Below are 19,050 nucleotides of genomic sequence, written 5' to 3' on the forward strand. Positions count from 1 at the left end.
AGGAACTGGCCCAGCCTGGCCTAGCCCCAGACCTGAGCCACATGTATGGCGGTGGGTACTGTAACCTGATCTGAATTGGGCTGATACTTGCTTGGTTCTTGCGCTTGCCTATAGGGACTGCAATCACTAAACTCCTCATTTGGTCTCCTTCCAGTAGCAGATCTTATACACACTGGTGGGTCCTTGGCGTAGGCTGACTTTGTCCACCTGTTGTCCTGGCAGGAATGGTGTCATTGCCCAACCAGCCCATCCCTCTCTGGTTCTTACTGTTAGGTGCTGCAGCCCAGCCATATCTGGTCTGTGTCCAGACATAGCTCTCACATGGATCAGCGGGAGCTGAGACCTACCTCAGCCTGTTCTACACCTACCCTGACCAGTGGGTACTAGAGTCTAGCCCAGTCTGGCATGAACCAGACCCGGTCCACAGCCATGCCAAGGTCCAGCACAGCACAATGCCCTGACACTGGCTCTCGAGCTCACCAGCAGGAATTCTGGCCCAGCCAGGGCATCCCCTTAGCTCCTAGCCACAGATGTTGCGTGTGCCAATGGAGATTGCTGTTTCACATGGGTGAGCCCATGTACTCACCCGCAGATTCTACCCCCAGACCTGATTCACTCAAGTATGTATTTGTTAGCTTCATTGTTCAGTCTACAGTTCCCACTCTCTTTTCTGATGCTCTCTGGTGGGTTCCATGTTCTAGCCCTTCAAGTACAGTCACCTTGTCCATAGAAGTCCCAGAGAAGTCATTCCTCACCTGTGCATGAAGCCTCAGGTCCCTGCTCATCCCCCACTCGCGCCATTCCCCAGACTACCTGTAACCTCACACCCCCAAGTCCCCAGAGCACACCTCCAGTCAGCCCGGGGGTTTCACCCAGCGCCATTGGCTCCCAGGTTTGCCTGGTCCCAAGTTCCCCCAGCTGTAGCTGCACAGCTGAGAGAGTAAGTACCAGTGCCTCCAGCCCAGACTTACTTGGGAGCCGCCCACAGCATGGCGGCAGTGGGCAGAGCCAAGATTCTAAGCATGCCTGGACCCACTCAAGATCTACCCACAGCATGGTGCCTTAGACAGATAAAATTCTCGAGCCTCAAACCTAGACTAGCTCAAGATCTGCCCACCACCTGGCAACAGTGGATGGAGCTAGGATCCCAAGCCTCAAGCCAGACCGGCCTAAACTCCTCCAGCTGTAGCCATGCACCTGGGAGGGTAAGCACCCGTGCCTCCAACCCATAATTTCTTGAGATCCACAAAGCTCTGCCTTTCAAACAAATAAGTAAAGCTTTATGTGAAAACTAAGGGGTTTGGAGGGGTGGTATTATGGCACATTGGGTAAAGCCCAAACCTATGATACTAGCATCCCATATCAGAGTACCCATTCTGAGTCTGGCTGCTTCACTTCCAATCCAGTTCCCTGTTATTGCACCTGGGAAAACACCAGAGAGCTTGTGGGAAACCCGGATGGAGTTCCAGGCTCCTGGTTTCAGCCTGGCCCAGTCCGAGCCATTGTGATTAGTTGGGCAGTAAACCAGTGGCTATTGCAATCATTTGGGGAGGAAATCAGCAGATGGAAGACCTTTCTCTCCTCTGTAGTTTCCTTTCCAATTAAAAACAATAAATCTAAAAATTAAATGTTTTTATCCTTAGGATGGGGAGGTTTGTTAAGATACTTTAAAAAAAAAAAAAACTTCTATTATTTCAGAGGCAGAGTTACAGAGAAAGAAATACAAAGAGGGAGTTCTTCCATTTGCTGGTTCACTTCCCAGAGGGCTGAGGTTGAGCCAGAACAAAGCCAAGAGCGTCTTTTTCTGTGTCTGTGATGTGGGTACAGGATTCAAGCACTTGGGTTATCTTCTGCTGCTTTCTCAGGCACATTAGCAGTGAGTTGGATCATAAGTGTAGCAGTTGGGACTTGAACCAGCAGCACCCCTTTGGGTTGTTAGCAACACAGGTAGTGGTTTTACCTGCTCTGCCACGTTGCTGACTCTCACAGCAAGCATTGTACAGACTGCTTTCTCTCTAGGTAGGAGAGGCCATTTTTGTTCCTTGGAGCTCCTAATGGCCCTTTGGCTGGCTACTCAATGCCTTGACCGCTCCAGCATAACTTGGTCTTACTTTCTCTGACTTTTGCTTTCCTGCTGTTTGTATTTCCCCATCTCTGGGTCCTCTCTAGTCTTGAATTTTGTCTGTATTCACATTTCTTGCGCTGTCCTGTTTGGGTTCCCTCTGGGGAAATAATAATAAGCCTTAATGCATTGGGTTGTTAGAAAAAAAGAAATGAGTGCAAAGTCATTAGCACATTAGAAATATTCACAGATATTTTAAAAATAATTTTTCTCAGTGTTAACAGCAGCATTTCCAAGAATGCAGAGAAGAGTGAAAGCAGAGGATTGTTGTATCACACAATTGACTCCTCATTTCTGAGCAATAGACTGTTCTCTCTTCCATCTGCCCAACAAGATCACTGTCGCATAGAGATAGTGAGGAAATGATATATATATTTATAGCAGTTCGGGAAAGTGTATTTTGAATGGAGAGAACTTCCCTCACCTTAAACCTCCTGTAATAAAAGTTTAAAGTCTTTTCCTTGCAGCTTACCTGAAGAGAGAGAGAGAGTGTGTGTGTGTGTGTGTGTGTGTGTATTCCCTAACACTATAGCGGCAATGTCACATTGAGGTCTCTCTCTTGGTGCGGGCACCACTATACTAAACATATTGCTTACTGAGTTTTGGTTGGAAGGAAAATCATTTCCAAGTCATTTTTCCTATGGCCAAGAAGTAGACTGTAATTAAAACATTTGTAAACAGGAACAAGAAATAATTTATAGCCAACGTGCCATTGTTCCACTCTTTCATGAGCTTACATATTTATGGGTTTGAGTAAAACCTATGAATACTAACTGGCTCTTTATTCCAGTAAATGAGACTGTGGTGGGGAGTGAATTGAGATGTGAAAGGATTGGACAGATAATTGAAAAATAAGATGGAGTGATGGATTTTAGACTCATGTTTGCCTCTGAATCATTTTGTGAGTCTCACCAAGAACAAGATTCCGTGCTCTGATTCCTCACCAGTAAAATTATGTTAATCTGACTATCTGGAGAGTATGACATGAGATTCTGTTTCTGAAATATAGGAGAACATTAATATGGCATTTGGGCTTTTGCAACCAAACAGGCAAGCATTTAAAATGACACTCTAAAATCCTGGGATTTATATTTTATTGGCAGGATTTGTAATGTTTAAAGAAGCCAATGTATTGTATTTGTTCTTTAAGTTTGACAGATTTATTTACTTGAAAGGTAGAATGACAGAGAAAGGGGAAGAGAGAGAGATTTCCCATCTGCTGCTTTCACTTCCCAAATGTCCACTGAAGCCAGAGCTGGGGCAGGCTAAAGCCAAGTTGAGCCAAGAACTCCATATGGGTCTCTCAGGTTGGCAGCAGGGATTCAAGTCCTTGGGCCATCCTCTGCTGCCTCCCAGGGACATTAGCAGGAAGCTGGATCAGAAGCAAAGGTGAGACTTCATTCCATTCTAGGTACTCGACCACAAAAGAAACCACTCTAAATCCAGAGCTTCATCAAATCAACAGTGCTCACATGCTATTTAGCAAAGAACCATAAAATAATGGCCGACACCACCAGTAATATAAAAATTGGAAACAATGAGTTAAGTTTTGTGGATTTTTTCTTTTCATTTTTCAAATTAAACAAATTTAAATCTAATGATACAAGTCTAGTTTGATAATGAAATAGGCACATTATTGATGACAGTTTAAGTTACCATAAGATTTTAAAAATAGATTTAGTTATTTATTTAAAAGGTGAAGTGACAGAGAGGGAGAGACTAACAAAGAGATCTTATATCTACTCATTCATTCCCTAACTGGCCACAAGACAAAGTTCTGGGCCAGGCTGAAGCCAGGAGCCAGGAACTCTACTGTGGTCTCCCACATGGGCAACAAGGGTCCAAGTGCTTGGGTTATCTTCTGCTGCCTTCCTAGGCTGATTAGCAAAGTCAGATAGGAAGCAGAGCATCCTGATGGCTTTACCTGCTAGGCCACATTGCAGAAGTTTTTACAGCAGCCCAATAGTCGTTCAAAAATTTTAAACCTGATTAATTTTAAACCTTGATTAATAATACTTCAAGAAATCTGTGCTACCTAAATATGCATACTTGGTGTTTATGAGAAGGGAACACACTTACATCCCTTAATAGAAAGTGATTTCTAATGAAGTAAATCCACACATACTGACAGACAGTGGTGGAGAGAGGCCATAAAATATTGTCATAAATACAAGTTATGGAAGAATATATAGAATATAATTTTATTTTTGGCAAAATGAAGAATATCCTCTAAACAAATAATAGGAATGTTGCAGAAAAAAAGAAATGGATGACTTTTCTTTATTTATTTTATATTTTTCTACACTATTTTTTTAAAGATTTATTTATTTATTGGAGAGTCAGATATACAGAGAGGAGGAGAGACAGAGATGAAGATCTTCTGTCCAATGATTCACTCCTCAAGTGAGCGCAACGGCCGATGCTATGCTGATCCGAAGCCAGGAGACAGAAGTTTCTTCTGGGTCTCCCTCACAGATGCAGGGTCCCAAAGCTTTGGGCCATCCTCAACTGCTTTCCCAGGCCACAAGCAGGCAGCTGGATGGGAAAGTGGAGCTGCTGGGATAAGAACCGGTGCCCATATGGGATCCCGGGCACGTTCAAGGTGAAGACTTTAGCCGCTAGGCCATGCCGCCGGGCCCTCTACACTATTTTCATAGCAAGTATAGATTACTTTTGTTGTAAAATAACAAATAATTATATTTTAAAATATTTATTTTAATTTGAAAGAGTTATAGAGAAAAGGAGGAGGAAAGAGAAAGAGAAAGAGACAGAGAGGGAGAGAGAGATCTTCCATCTACTGGTTCACTCTCCAAATGGCTACAATGGCTGGAGTTGAGCCATTCCAAAGCCAGGAGCCAGAATCTTCCTCTGGGTCTCCGATATAATATGGGTGCAGAGTCCTAAGGACTTGAGCCATCCTCTGCTGCCTTCCCAGGCCATAAGCAGGGAGCTAGATCAGAAGTGCAGCAGTTAGAACGCGAACCAGCACCTCTATGGGGAGCCACATCGTAAGCAGAAGCTTAGCCCACCATGCATGGTGCCAGCCCCCCCAAAAATAGCATGTAATTTTACAAAGGGGCTTTTATAGCTCTTTTTTTTTCAGCCCGTCCAGCACACAGCATTAACCCAGATTTTTCTTTTGTTTGTTTGTGTTTTTTTTTTTTTCTGTTTTTGTTCTGGATGGCATTAAAAAAAAAAAAGATTTATCATCTTTATTGGAAAGTCAGAAATACAGAGAGGAGGCGGGACAGAGAAGAAGATCTTCTGTCTGCTGCTTCACTGCCCAAGTGACCGCAATGGTCAGAGCTGAGCCGATCCAAAACCAGGAGCCAATAGCTTCTTCCAGGTCTCCCACACAAAGTGCAGGGTCCCAAGTCTTTGAGCCATCCTCTACTGCTTTCCCAGGCCACAAGCAGGGAGCTGGATGGGAAGTGGAGCAGTTGTTGGCATACAATCTGGTGCCCATATGGGGTCCCAGCACATGCAAGGCAAGGACTCTAGCCACTAGGCTACTGCATAAGGCCCACCATAAATTCTTAACAAAATGGAATTACAGGTAGACTACACTGATTTTTCACTTAACATTTTATTATGAGCATTTCATCATCTTTTAAATCATTTTTGGCACAACTTTCAGTTACATTATATTGTGATATGTTTAGTGATTTAACCATTTTGATAATTTCCAATTCTTTGCTATTATGAATAGTAAGCATGCATATAAATTTGTGCATGTTCCATTGTCTCTGATTGTTTCTTCAGTATACATTTCCAGCAAAGGAAGGCTAAATTTAAGATTTGCCATGAATATTTTAAAGATTCTCAGGGTAACAAATTGGCTCCCGGAAAAGCTGAATTAATTTCCCTTTTACCAGAAGGGAATCAGACAGGCTGAAGCTTAGACCATCTTATTGTGGCTAGTGGCCTCATTTTAATTTTAAATAAATAATGAAATTATTGGCCTATAAGGTACAATTTTTTTTGTTTTTGCTTTTTGAAATTTGTATGTATTTGAGAGTGTAGTTCAAAAAATTTATGCATATTTATTTCTGTTTGTAGTTTTAAAAAATTTGCCTCATAACCCAAAAGCATTATCACAGTTGAATAAGTAATAGCAGGCGGCACCTGCGTGACACAGTAAGCAAAGCTATCTCCTGCAATGCCAGCACCACACATGGGAACTGGCTCCTATGCTGGCTGCTCCACTTCTGATCCAGCTCCCTAGGAACGGCCTGAGAAAAGCAGCAGAGAATGGCCCAAGTGTTGGGCCCCTGGTCCAAATGGGAGATCTAAATGAAACTACTGGCTCCTGACTTCAGCTTGACTCAGTGCTGGCTATTGTGGCCATCTGGGGAGTGAACCAGTAGATGGAAGATCTCTCTCTCTCTCCCTCGATCTCTGTCAACCTGATTTCCAAAAATAAATAAATATTTAAAAGCAGTAACAACAACCTCCTAATCTCATCTAATATTTATGTTATAGTTCAATCGCACTGATTATCTCAAAATGTATTTTCTGCTTCATTCAGATGAAATTCAGCCGGAACCCTTGCATTACACGTGGCTGTCTTGTCCTTTGAGAGTCCTTCAGTCTAACTTCTTTATTCTTTCCTTCTCTCCACTGACTTACAGAAGACGCCTTCAGAATTTTCGTTTTCCAACATTGGTCTGATTATTCCAGAGTGATGCTGTTTGCCTTCATCCTCTGACCCCTGTGCTTTGGCTAATGAGGAGCCAACCCTCAAGGCCAGTTGTGTTCAAGTGAAACCTTTCTGGAAAGAACACATTCTAGAAGAGGCTGTATACTTGTTCTGGTCTCATACTGGGAGATGGATTCATATCACATGGCTGAACACTCATTCAGGACGCTCAACTGGATCTTAGGTTCTGTAGTGACAATCTGTTTCCTCCATGGTGCTGGTAGGCTTCTGCTAGGGACAGAACAGTAACCTTTGTCACCATAAGAATATCTTTTGCCAGCCTGTCATTCCCCCGATGGCTTTACCAAAGACTGTCAATTTCTATCTAACTCAATGTTTTCATTCAGGGCTGAACATGATGATTTTCTAATTCAATCGTTCCTGCTGTTATGGTTCTTTCCATTATGCTGTTAATTACAGCTTTCCCTCTGTAATGGGGACTGTTTGTTTACTCTGAAATACAGCTCCTAAGGGCAGGCCATTTCATTTCCCCCTGACTATCATTAGAACGTGGGTTGGCTGCTGGAGTTCCTCTGTGAGGTCTCTCTTTAGCTCCTTTGCTTTTGGCAGAGGGGATATTCCACATCATCATGTGGATAACCTGACCTTCTTTGTCCCGTGTGGCACATGTTTCTTTCAGTTTGTAGTCTGAATTTTAATTGTCTTCCTTTTTTTTTTTAACAAATAGATGCCTCATGTTTTTATTTAATCTGCTGTATTTTATTTTTTGTGCTTTCTCAAATGGTTTTATACCTAGAAACCCCTTATTCTAACCCAGGTTCACATTTCTTTTCACTTGGTTTTAGGGTTTATTTCTTCATTTGAAAGACAGAGTTGCACATGAGGCAAAAAGGAGAGAGATCTTCCATCTGCTGATTCACTCTCCAAATGGCCATAACTGCCAATTCAAAGCCAGGAACCAGGAGATTTCTCCAGGTTTCCCACTTGGGTGCAGGGACCCAAGCACTTTGTGTTAGCTCTTAGAACCACAAAACCACACCACACCAGGAATTACACAGATTCGCCAGGGCCCCACCAGCAAGGCTATCTTTCTAAGCAAAAGAAGCAGCAGCTTGCTAGTAGAGCATGAAAGCAAAACGAAAGTGATTGAGAAAGAGAGTGTGTGTGTATGTGTGTCTTTAGTTTAGATAAAGGGTTTGATTAATCAGAAGAAGAGAGAGAATCTGACAAACTGCTCCCTGGTGGGAAGCAGCCTGGGACCACTCCCACATGGCAGGGTAACCATGTGAGGGAATTGGCCGCTAAGGGTATACAGTACTGGGCTTTTATACAGCTCAGGTGTGGGGGATGGGAGATGGTAGCAGCTCCACAGTTTGCGCATGCTTGTGATGTGTCATCATGGCTGATGTGTTGACCTTCTGTGCAGACCCAGTATTGCAAACATTCCTGCATGGGAGTGTCTGCTTGACTTTGACTGGGTGCTGGAGTCACTCTGCTCTGCCCAATACTTGGTCCATTCTGTGCTGCTTCCCTAGATGTGTCAGCAGGGAACTAGACCGGGAGTGGAACAGCTGGGACTCAAATCAGCACCCATGTGGGATGCTGGTGCTGCAGCTCTGCTACATCACAGATCTGACACCATCATTGTTGTTGTCTAATAGCTGCCTTAAAATTATTTTATGGTTATTGCTTCTATTTACAATTATAGAATGTACATGTTTATTTATTTCAAAGATTTATTTATTTGAAAGGCAGAGTTACAGAGAAAGAAAAGGAGACACAGAGATTTTCCCTGAGCTGATTTATTCCAGAGATGGCTGCAACAGCCCAGGCCAAAACCTTGAACCAGGAGCTCCATCTGGGTTTCCACATGTGGGCAGCAGAAGCCCAAGGTCATCTTCCACTGCCTTCGCATGGGCATTAGCAGGGAGTTGGATAGGAAGCTCAGCAGCTGGAACTCCATCAGCACTCTGATATGGGGTGCTGGCATCATAGGCTGCTGCTTAACTCACTATGTTATAATACTACCCCATATACACTTAACTCTCAGCATAAGACACCAATATCATCATTCCTCTTTGGAAAAATCTTCAGTGTCTTCTCATTGCCTTCAGTGTAAAGGTTAAAGTTGATGGTTTGGCATTTCAGTTCTTTGGAGTCTGATTTTTTTTTTTTTTTTACCTTCATTCCCCTTTGGACTCCTGGCAAGAAAGCCACTTGCAGAACTCTGAGCTATAAAGCTGCTCCCTGCCTCCATGCCTTTACAATGACGCTCCTCTCTTCCACACCCTGCATAATCTGCCTGATAAACATTTATTCTTCCTGTGAGTTTCAAACTTCCTCTTCTAGTGAAACATTCCCCACCTTTCTCTCAAGCTCAGCTATCCCTTTGTAACCCTCCCAGATTCTCTGACCAGGTTTTTATTGACATTTCTCTGATCAAGTTGTCATGGTCTTTACCTGTGTTTCTCTCCCCAACCTGGCTGTGAGTGCCTTAATGCTGGGAATCATGTCATATTGACCATCGGCACTGCCCAGCACAAAGAGTACACACAAGATTTGTAGAATGTGTACAGGATTCATGAAAGTACAGTTCTAGGAGCTGGTGTTGTGACACAGCATGTTAAGCCCGCAATGGCAGCATCCCATATATGAGTGCTGGCTAGTCTTGGCTGCTCTGTTTTTGATCTGGCTCCCTGCTAATGTATCTGAAAAGCAACAGAAATGACCAAGAACTTGAGCCACTATCACCATTTTGGAGACCTGAATGGAGTACCTTTTTGGAGACCTGAATGGAGTACCTGCTCCTGCATTCAACCTGGAACAGCATTGGCCATTGTGGCCATTTGGGGAGTGGAATAGCAAATGAGAAATCAGTCAACACTCCTCCTTTCTCTGTCACTTTGCCTGTCAAATAAATTAATAATTGTTTTTAAAAAGATTTATTTATTTTTATTGAAAAATCAGATTTACAGAGAGAAGGAGAGACAAAAATCTTCCATCCACTGGTTCACCCACTAGGTGGCCACAACAGCCAGAGCTGAGCCTATCTGAAGCCAGGAGCTTGGAGCTTCCTCCAGGTTGCTCACGTGGTTGCAGGGTCCAAAGGGTTTGGGCCATCCTATACTGCTTTCCCAGGCCACAAGCAGGGAGCTGGAAGGGAAATGGAGCACCTGGGATATGAACTGGTGTCCATATGGGATCCCAGTACATACAAAGCAAGGACTTTAGCCACTAGGCTACTGTACCCGGCCACAAATTAATAATTTTAAAATGGTGCCCCATTTGCAAAGCAATAGATATGTTTTTCCCAAATTTCCAAGGCACAGATAAGTATTTTTCTTCCCCTGTATTTTTCAAGATAAGATTGTCAAAGACAGAGCCAACTTGAAAGAAACGTATCAGCCCATAAATACGGCACCTATGCTCCAGACTCGCTTGTGATGCGTAGCTTTGGTGACAATGCTACAGGTGCCAAGGTAGTGTTGAGAAATGCCAGGGGATTTGTTTTACTCCCTTGCTTTAATTTTCCCCTCTGGCAGACAGGCCTACCAGCTTCTTGGCAAAATGAGTTCAGCCAACAGAGGAATTGGCTTGGGTTGATATAGGGGCTATTCCATTCACTGAGTTAGAGAAAGTAACAATCATTTCGTGGTTACTCTTGCTCCATCGGAGTTGATCGGTGAGGGTTCCTTCAAGCTGACAGCCATTTGATGTTGATGCATCCCCGTTACACTTAGGGAATAGCATGTTTTCTGACCCTGTGTACTTTCTGTGCCTCATCTCTGAGATCAACATTTCCCTCCAGGCTTTCTGGCTCCTTTTAGTGCAAATGGCGTTTTACGCCTTTATTTTTAGGGTGCTCCTGTATGTTTCACTTCCTCCTCTAACATGAGGTGTCTAGCTCCAGTTTCCTCCATCAACTTACTCATTTGCTCAAGCCTGGGGAATGCAGAAGGTAGCTTCAGAATTGCTAAGTGGAGTTCAATGCCATTTTTTTTTTCTCTTTGAGGTAAAATTGACTTGTAATGAAATGCAAAAATCTTAAGTGTGTTATTTAATGCGTTCTGAAAAATGCGTACACCTGTGCAGCTGAAACCCTTATCGAAATGCAGAATGATATTAACCACCCTCGAATGCTCCTTCATGTCCCTTCCTAGTCAACCCCGGCCAGCGGGGCAATCATTTTATGAGTCTCCTTTCAGCTCAGATTAGTGTGACTTGTTGAGAACTTCCTACACAGGAAAAATGCAGAATGCACTTTTTAATGTCTCATTTTTTTTTTGCTCCATATAATGTTATTTTTTTAGCCTAGAATATGATCTCTCTCTTGGTGAATATTCTCTTGAAAAGAATATGTGTTGAATTGCTTTTGGCTGAAGTATGCTACAAATAGCCTTATATTAAGGTGGTACACACACCATTCATTTTTTCTATGTTCTTGTTGATATTTTTGTCTACACACTCTATCATTCACCAAGAGAGCTGACATTTCCACCTATAATTGGAGGCCTTTGTAGTTCCCTTTTTAGTTTTATATATATGTATATATTTTTAAAGATTTATTTATTTTCATTACAAAGTCAGATATACAGAGAGGAGGAGAGACAGAGAGGAAGATCTTCCGTCCAACGATTCACTCCCCAAGTGACCGCAGTGGCTGGTGCTGTGCTGATCCAAAGCCAGGAGCCAGGAACCTCTTCTGGGTCTTCCACACAGGTGCAGGATCCCAAGGCTTTGGCCCATCTTGGACTGCTTTCCCAGGCCACAAGCAGGGAGCTGGATGGGAAGCGGAGCCGCCGGGATTAGAACTGGCGCCCATATGGGATCCCGGCAAGTGCAAGGCAAGGACTTTAGCCGCTAGGCCATGACGCTGGCCCCAGTTTTATATATTTTTAATTCACGTACTTTGAAACTCTTTATATTCATATCAGTGTGCGGCTGCTATGCCTTTTTGGTTTAAAGGCTCCTTTAGGGATAGATGTTATGTCAGATTAAGCTACTGCTTGAGAGGTCTGCATCCCATATTGGAATGCCAGGCTGAGTAAAAGTTACTCAGCATTTCGGATCTAGCTTCCTGCTGGATTTATTTTAAAAATTTATTTCAAAGCTCCTGACTCCTGGCTTCAGATTGGCTCAGCCCTGGCCAATGCAGCCACTTGGGGAATGAACCAGTGGATGGAAGATGTTTCTCTCTGTCACTCCTTCTATCTGTAAATCTGACTTTCCAACAAAAATAGATCTTTAAAAATTTTTTCTTTCAGAAAATCCTTTGTCATTATGAACCATGTTATTTTAATCATGATCCTATAAATCTCATTTGAAGTTCACTTGATGTGATACTAATATGGCTACATTATCCTTCACTCCTGGGACTGATTTATTTGAAAGGCAGTAACAGAGAGAAAGTAAGAATTTCCATTTGCTGCTCATTCCCCCAAATGGCTGCATTGACCAAAGTTGGGCCAGGCTGAAGTTAGGAGTCTGGAAATCCACCTGGGTCTTCCACGCAAGTGGTAGGAACCCAAGAACTTGGACCATTTTCTGCTGCTTTCATCGGCTTATTAGCAGGGAGAAGGATCAGAAGTAGAAAGGGATGGCGTTGTGTTGTTGCAGGTAAAGCTGCCACCTGTGGCACAGGCATTCCAAGCGGGTCCTGGTTAGTGTCTTGGCTGCTCTAATGCAGATCTCCTTGTGTGTCACTCTATTTTTTTCAAATAAATTGATAAATACTAATTGAAGAATAGAAAAAATGAGAAAGAAAGGAAGGAAGCAAGGAAGAAAAAAAGAAAGAGAAAGAAAGACCACTTAGACTCAAACTTTGTTCATATTGTTGCCAACATTGCATTTAACCCCTGTGGCACTACAATGCCAGTCCCCCTCATCCATTTTTTTTCCAAAGAAGATTCCTTTATTTATGCATTTGAAAGGCAGAGTGAAAGAGAGAGGAAGAGGCTGAGAGAGAAGGAGATCTTCCACATGAAGCTTTACTCGCCAAGAAACTACAATAGCTAGGGCTGGCCTAGACCAAAGCCAGGAGCCAGGAACTCAGTCCTTTCTCCCTTATGGGTGGCAGGAACCAAGTACATGGACCCTTGCTCGCTGCCTCCCAGGCACATTAGAAACAAAAGAGTGACTCTTTCCCAGGCATTTCAATATGGAATACAGCCAGCCAAAGCATAATTTTCTGATCCACAACACTCATTCACTACTTCATTGCTTTTTCTTAATGATTATTTTTCATTTTAAGCCTTTCATATTTGACCAATGCATTTACATTTAAGGTGAGCTGCATACAGACAGAATATTGCTGAGACTTGCCTTTAGAAAGAACCCAATGTCACAGGATCTGCTTTTAGTTGTACTGTTTAGATCACTTACAATTTACCATAAAAATCACTATGGCTAAGTTTAAATTTACACTATTGATCATTTGCTTCTTTTTATTGTCCTTATTTATCCCTCGTTCCATTTCCCCCTTTTCTCATCTTTTTTGTATTATTCTAATTTTAAGTTCTATATTGACTTACATGCTTTTAGGTACTTGTTCTACCTTCAGATAATATAATGGCACTTCATGTATTTACCTTGTAATGGTATATACCCACTTGCTCTTCCTTGATGATATTATTAATATTTATTTTATGGCTTCGTTTGTTGTAAAATTTATAAAACTTTTTTTTTTTTTTTTTTTTGCTTTAAGTGGTACTGGAACTTAAGACAGTCCAGGACAACAGTTTGAATTATATGAGAACAGATTGTTATTTGTGTTTCTATGACAACCGGGTGGGTTTGGGTAGCTGCTACACTTTCTGCTAATCAGCAAACCCAGAAAGCCTGACAGATTTTCTATTGGATAACTTCTTGGCTAGTGGCCATTACTGAGGAAGACCCTCCCGGAAGTCAACTTCTACACTGTTTATTGGGCTGTTCCTGCTGCCACTACACTGAATGCACAACATCCCCATCTATCTATGGCTCCCCAATTGTTTTTTGTTTGTCTGTTTTTAGGATTTATTTTATTTTATTTTATTTTTAAAGTTTATTTTTATTGGAAAGGCGGATATACAGAGAGGAGAGACAGAGAGGAAGATCTTCCTTCCAATGATTCACTCCCCAGGCGGCCGCAACGGCCAGAGCTGAGCCAATCCAAAGCCAGGAGCCTCTTCCTGGTCTCCCATGTGGGTGCAGGGTTCCAAACAAGCAGGGAGCTGGATGGGAAGCGGGGCTGCTGGGATTAGAACCGGCGCCCATATGGGATTCTGGCGTGCAAGGCAAGGACCTTAACCACTGCACCATCATGCCGGGCCTGGGATTTATTTTATTTTAACTTAAAAGACAGAGTTAGAGAAGGAGAGAGAGAAAGAGAGATCTTCTATCCACTAGTTCATTCTTCAGATGGCTACAATGGCTGGAAGTGAGCTGGTCAAAAGCCAGGAGATTCTTCTGGGTCTCCCACATGTGTGCAAGGGGCCAATGACTTAGGCCATCCTCCACTGCTTTCCCAGGCCATCCAGCAAGAAGCTGGCTAGGCAGTGGAGAAGTCAGGATACTATCTGGTGTCCTATGGGATGCTGGTGCCTCAGGTGGAAGCTTAGCTCATTACTCCATGGTGCTGATTCCTGTCACCATTGTTTTTCCCACTCCTGGCCTTGCATAGCCAAAGTAAGACCTGACATATGGCTACTTATATTTGAAAATTCTTAAAAGGGAAAAGAATATATGATTTCACTTGCTCACCATTTCTGGTGCTTTTTGTTCCTGTTTGATTTCAAGTTTCCATATGGAATCGTTTTCATTTAACTTGAAGAATTTTAACATTTATTACGCTTATTATCTAGGTGAACTAGCATTCTATTACTGCTCAGTTGTTTAAAAATGCCTTTATTTCTAGTTTTTGGACAGAATTTTTGCTAGATATAGAATTTGAGGTTGAAAGTTAAAGGATTTTGTTACATGTGTTCGGGCTTGCATTCTCTCTGAGGTGAAGTGTGAAGTCAGTGCTATCTCTTACCTTTGTTCCCTGTATGCAACGTGGCTTCTATGTTTCTCTGGTTGTTCCCAACATTTTCTTTCAATTACCAATATCAACAGTTTGAATGTAATAAGTCTGAATGTGGGTTTCTTTATGTTCATTGTGCCAAAGGTTAGCTTGTTTATTTGCAGTTCATTATGATTTACCAAATTTAGAAACATTTTAGCCATTCTCAAATATTTGTTATCTCTTCCCCTCTCTTTTAGGACTTTTTATACACACATTGCAGATAACTTTGTATTGACCCATAGGTCACCAGGGTTTTGTTTATTTTCTTTTCCACTTTTCTTCTGTTTGACTTTCACGTAGATAATTGTTTAGCTGTTTTATTTATATGCTGCTCTTTCCTTTAGCGATCCTAATCTGTTAATTCCCATACTGTTGCTTTTCCTTTAGGTGTTATATTTTTGAAGTTTGATTTGTTGTTTGGTATGACTTTCATTTCTCACTTAATTGTTATGTTCCTTTATGCTTGGCCCTATTAATAATAGTTTAAAGTCTTTATATGGTTTAAATCTAATTGCATCATCTTTGTAATTTATGACTGTTTCTATAGACTGACTTTTGTCCTGTTTCTTCATGTGTGTAATAATTTTTGATTGACTATTAGACATTGTGTGTATTACACACTTGAGTACTTGAATTTTGTTTTCTTTCTTTAAAGATTGTGAGGTTTCACTGAAATAAACAGTTAACTTACGAGTGTATCAACTTCAACTTTGAGTAAATATATCCTTAGTATTAGAATATTTTAAAATTTGTTTTATTGCTTTATAACAAAGAGGGGAGAAGAGGAAGAAGTCCTCTATCACTAGTTCGCTCTCCAAATGCCAGCAACAGTCAGGGCTAGGCCAGCCTAAAATCAGAAATCTGGAGCTCAATCCTGGTCTACCACATGGATGAGAGGAACTCAAGTATTTCAGCTCATCTGCTGTCTGCCAGATACATCAGCAGGAGACTGGAGCAGAAGCATAAAGTGCTTGGGACTTGGAACCAGGTGCTCCAATACAGAATGTAGGCATCCCAAGCAGTAGCTTAACTTGCTGTGCCACTACACCTGTCCCTTAGCTTCATTTTGGGAGAACAGCATTTCTGGGATTTCTTATCAAAAACCACAGGTTTTTAACAGATTTATTGAGTCCACTTAGTCAGAAAATGAGTTGTTTCCGAACTATTCAAATCTAGTAGTTGTTCAGCTTAACTTTATCCAATAGTTGTTCTCTATCAGACTCACAGAATCCATCCTCAAACCCAAAGATTCAAGCAAACTCTTATGTCTATTTCTGGGTTGCTTTCTCTGCTAGTCTGCCTTGCAAATATTAGTTGTCTAGCTGTTTTAGTTTCTCTTTATTCTGATCTCTGGCTTTTCAGTTGTTGAGCATGTTATGCTCTGCTACCAGAGATTGGTTGTTTAGAATTCTTGTCTTTCCACAAGGAAGAATTCAGACTTGAGACAGAATGCAATGATCAGCATGCCAGCAAAGTTTAATGAAGAGAAGTGATGAAGACAGTACATCTGACAGAGCAGGTGGGCCTCTTAGTGAAGGACTGGGAGTTCATGTGGATACCTGTGTGCACCTTTCTTCTCTATATCCTTTCTGGAATATTGCTGGATGGAGGACCTCCTTGGTATGGAACTCCTCCCAGAATTTCATAGAAGTCCCCTCTGAGATGAAGGGAAAGTAAGATTCTCCTAGGCTGTCCCCACCTGGCATCTGCCCAGGGCTGGGATCCACCCAACCATGTTACTAAGCAACAGCAAGACTTTTAAATGAAGAAACTGGTTTGCTTCTAAGGCTTGCTTCATTGTTACATCACAGTTTCTATCTCTTTCTCTAACACACACACACACACACACACACACACACACACACACACACAGGCTTGTGTCCATCTTGTTCTCATGTAAATAACTCCAAGAAGAAATTTATGGAAAATTTTAGACTGATTTGCTTGGTTTCCTTACTGCAAGGATCACAACTTACCTTGCTTATTGTCCAGAGATTGGAAGTTCTTGTTTCAGAGATATTGTCTGGTTTTCTATCACTTGTGACAGGAAGTTTGGTCTGTTACCAGTTGGTTACTCATGGCTAGATCATCCATCACATTTTAAAAATGTAAACTTTCTCTTGAATAAAAAAATACATACAGAAAACTTGCATTGAACACATTATGTAATCAATGCCAAATAGACATTGTTAGAACTCCAGAATCCCCTGAGTGCTTCTTTTTCAAACATTAATACTACCTACGGGATAATCAATACCTTCACTTATGTTATCACCCATTATTTTTGATTTTGAACATTATGTAAGTGGAGTATTAGATGATGTTAAATTAAGTGGAATCACATACAGTGCATGTTTTGTCTGATGTGCTTCAGTATTTTATTCTAAAATCTATCTATGCTTTGTGTAAAATGACAAGTTGTTCATTTGCTTTCCCTTGGATAGTATGCTACATGAATATCCTAAAATGTGTTCATTCTACGAATATTATCATACATGTGCTTTGGTGAGCATATCTGTTGAATATATGTCAAGGAAAACTGTCTGGCTTAATTCACTCCAATAACCACCAAATTTATAGAATTAGTCCAGACCTTTCTCCTGAACTCTAGACTTACATTTCAAAATCTGACATCTCTATTAATAGCAGCTCAAATGTAACATACTCCAAATAATTTGCTTTTCCTTCTATGTTCCTTGCATCAAAGAATGGCTTCTTCATCCATCTTGTTAAGGAACAATTTTTACTGCTCTTCAATTCTTTGTTCTTCCCGGAAACCAGTCCATAAGCTCTTTACTTTTTGATGTATTTGTATCTTGCAATTATCCATCTCTCTCTACCTCTACTGCTATCACCCAGGTTCAAGCCCCCATGATTTCTGGTGTGAACGAATGCAATCGCCTCCAAACTGACCTCTCAGCAACCTTTCTTGCTCTCTTCCACTCTATTCTTCACAAACAGCCTAAGTGAGCTTTTAAATATGTAAATCAGATCCCATGCAACCATCTTTATTAGCTGCCCTTTAACCCTTCAGTTACAGTCTGAAATCTATCAAGTGGCTGGTAAAAGCTAGAGCACTTTGGCCCTTGCCCCATCTCAACCTGGCTTCTCTCTGCTCTCTGCACTCCAGCCACACCAATTTCCTTTTATTCCCAGAATCCTCCAAGTTTTGCAAACCCCAACACTTAACCCATTGTGTTTTCCCTTGGCCTGGAACATTCTTTTTGGCCCTTTAATATGCCTGGAATCTGAAAGGTGCTTATTCAGAGGTCTTTTCTAAAGCATCATTCATCACTGCACCCACCAATTTTCCTTTATAGTATTGATCACGATCTATATGGCAAAGACTTACTAAAGTCTCTGACTTCAGGAGCCTGGAGTAAGAGCGAGCCAGATTAACTCCACCTACAGCTCTTTGCGAGCAATACTGCTGCTGCTTGGCAGCAGGCTTATACTAAATGAAACAAGATAGAAGTCCTGTGTAACAAGCACTTCTCAATGTCAGGATCTAGGCTTCTATGACAGGCTCTAGATTGCAATACATACAAGCTAGAAAAGGCTCCATTGTCTTCATGCCCATCTCTCTTTCCAGTAACGAATGTGTAAACTCTTCCATTGTTGCTTGGAGATCAGATGGTAAAGACATAAATACCCCCAGACTGCCAGACTTCAAGGCTTGGTCTGTCAGTCGCGCTGGCCATATTATCTGGAGCTCTTACTTTTCTTTTTATTTTCTTTTTAAAAATTGTTTTATTTTTATTTGAAAGGCAATTAGGAGAGACAAAGATCTTGCATCTTCTGGCTCATGCCTCAAAAGGCCACAACAGCCCAATCCCAAACCAGGAGCCTCTTAGGAGTTTCAAATGTAGGTGCAGGGCATTAGCAGGAAGCTAGATGGGAAGAGGAGCAACCGAGACTAGAGCTGGTGCTCATATGGGTTGCTGGTGCCATAGGCGGAGGCTTAGCGTACTACACCATGACACCAGCCAGTGGATATTTTTCTTTTTAACTTAAATAAAGCCTCGCTTCTTTTCAACAATTGTGTCCGGTCTCACAAATCGTCACCAACACTAGCAGCTTCCCAAGCTGGACTCTCATCTTCCCAATTTCCATGCAATAGGATTACATCTCAAATCCCATCAAGTGTGAGGCGGTTCCCTTCTGAGATCTGATGCCCCACACTGTGCTGGCGACCCGGTGAACACTGAGGGAATGCTGGGTTAA

The sequence above is a fragment of the Ochotona curzoniae genome, unplaced genomic scaffold, assembly GCF_017591425.1.
Source record: "Ochotona curzoniae isolate NIBS_2020 unplaced genomic scaffold, NIBS_Ocur_1.0 scaffold_2587, whole genome shotgun sequence".
Classification (NCBI taxonomy): Eukaryota; Metazoa; Chordata; class Mammalia; order Lagomorpha; family Ochotonidae; genus Ochotona; species Ochotona curzoniae.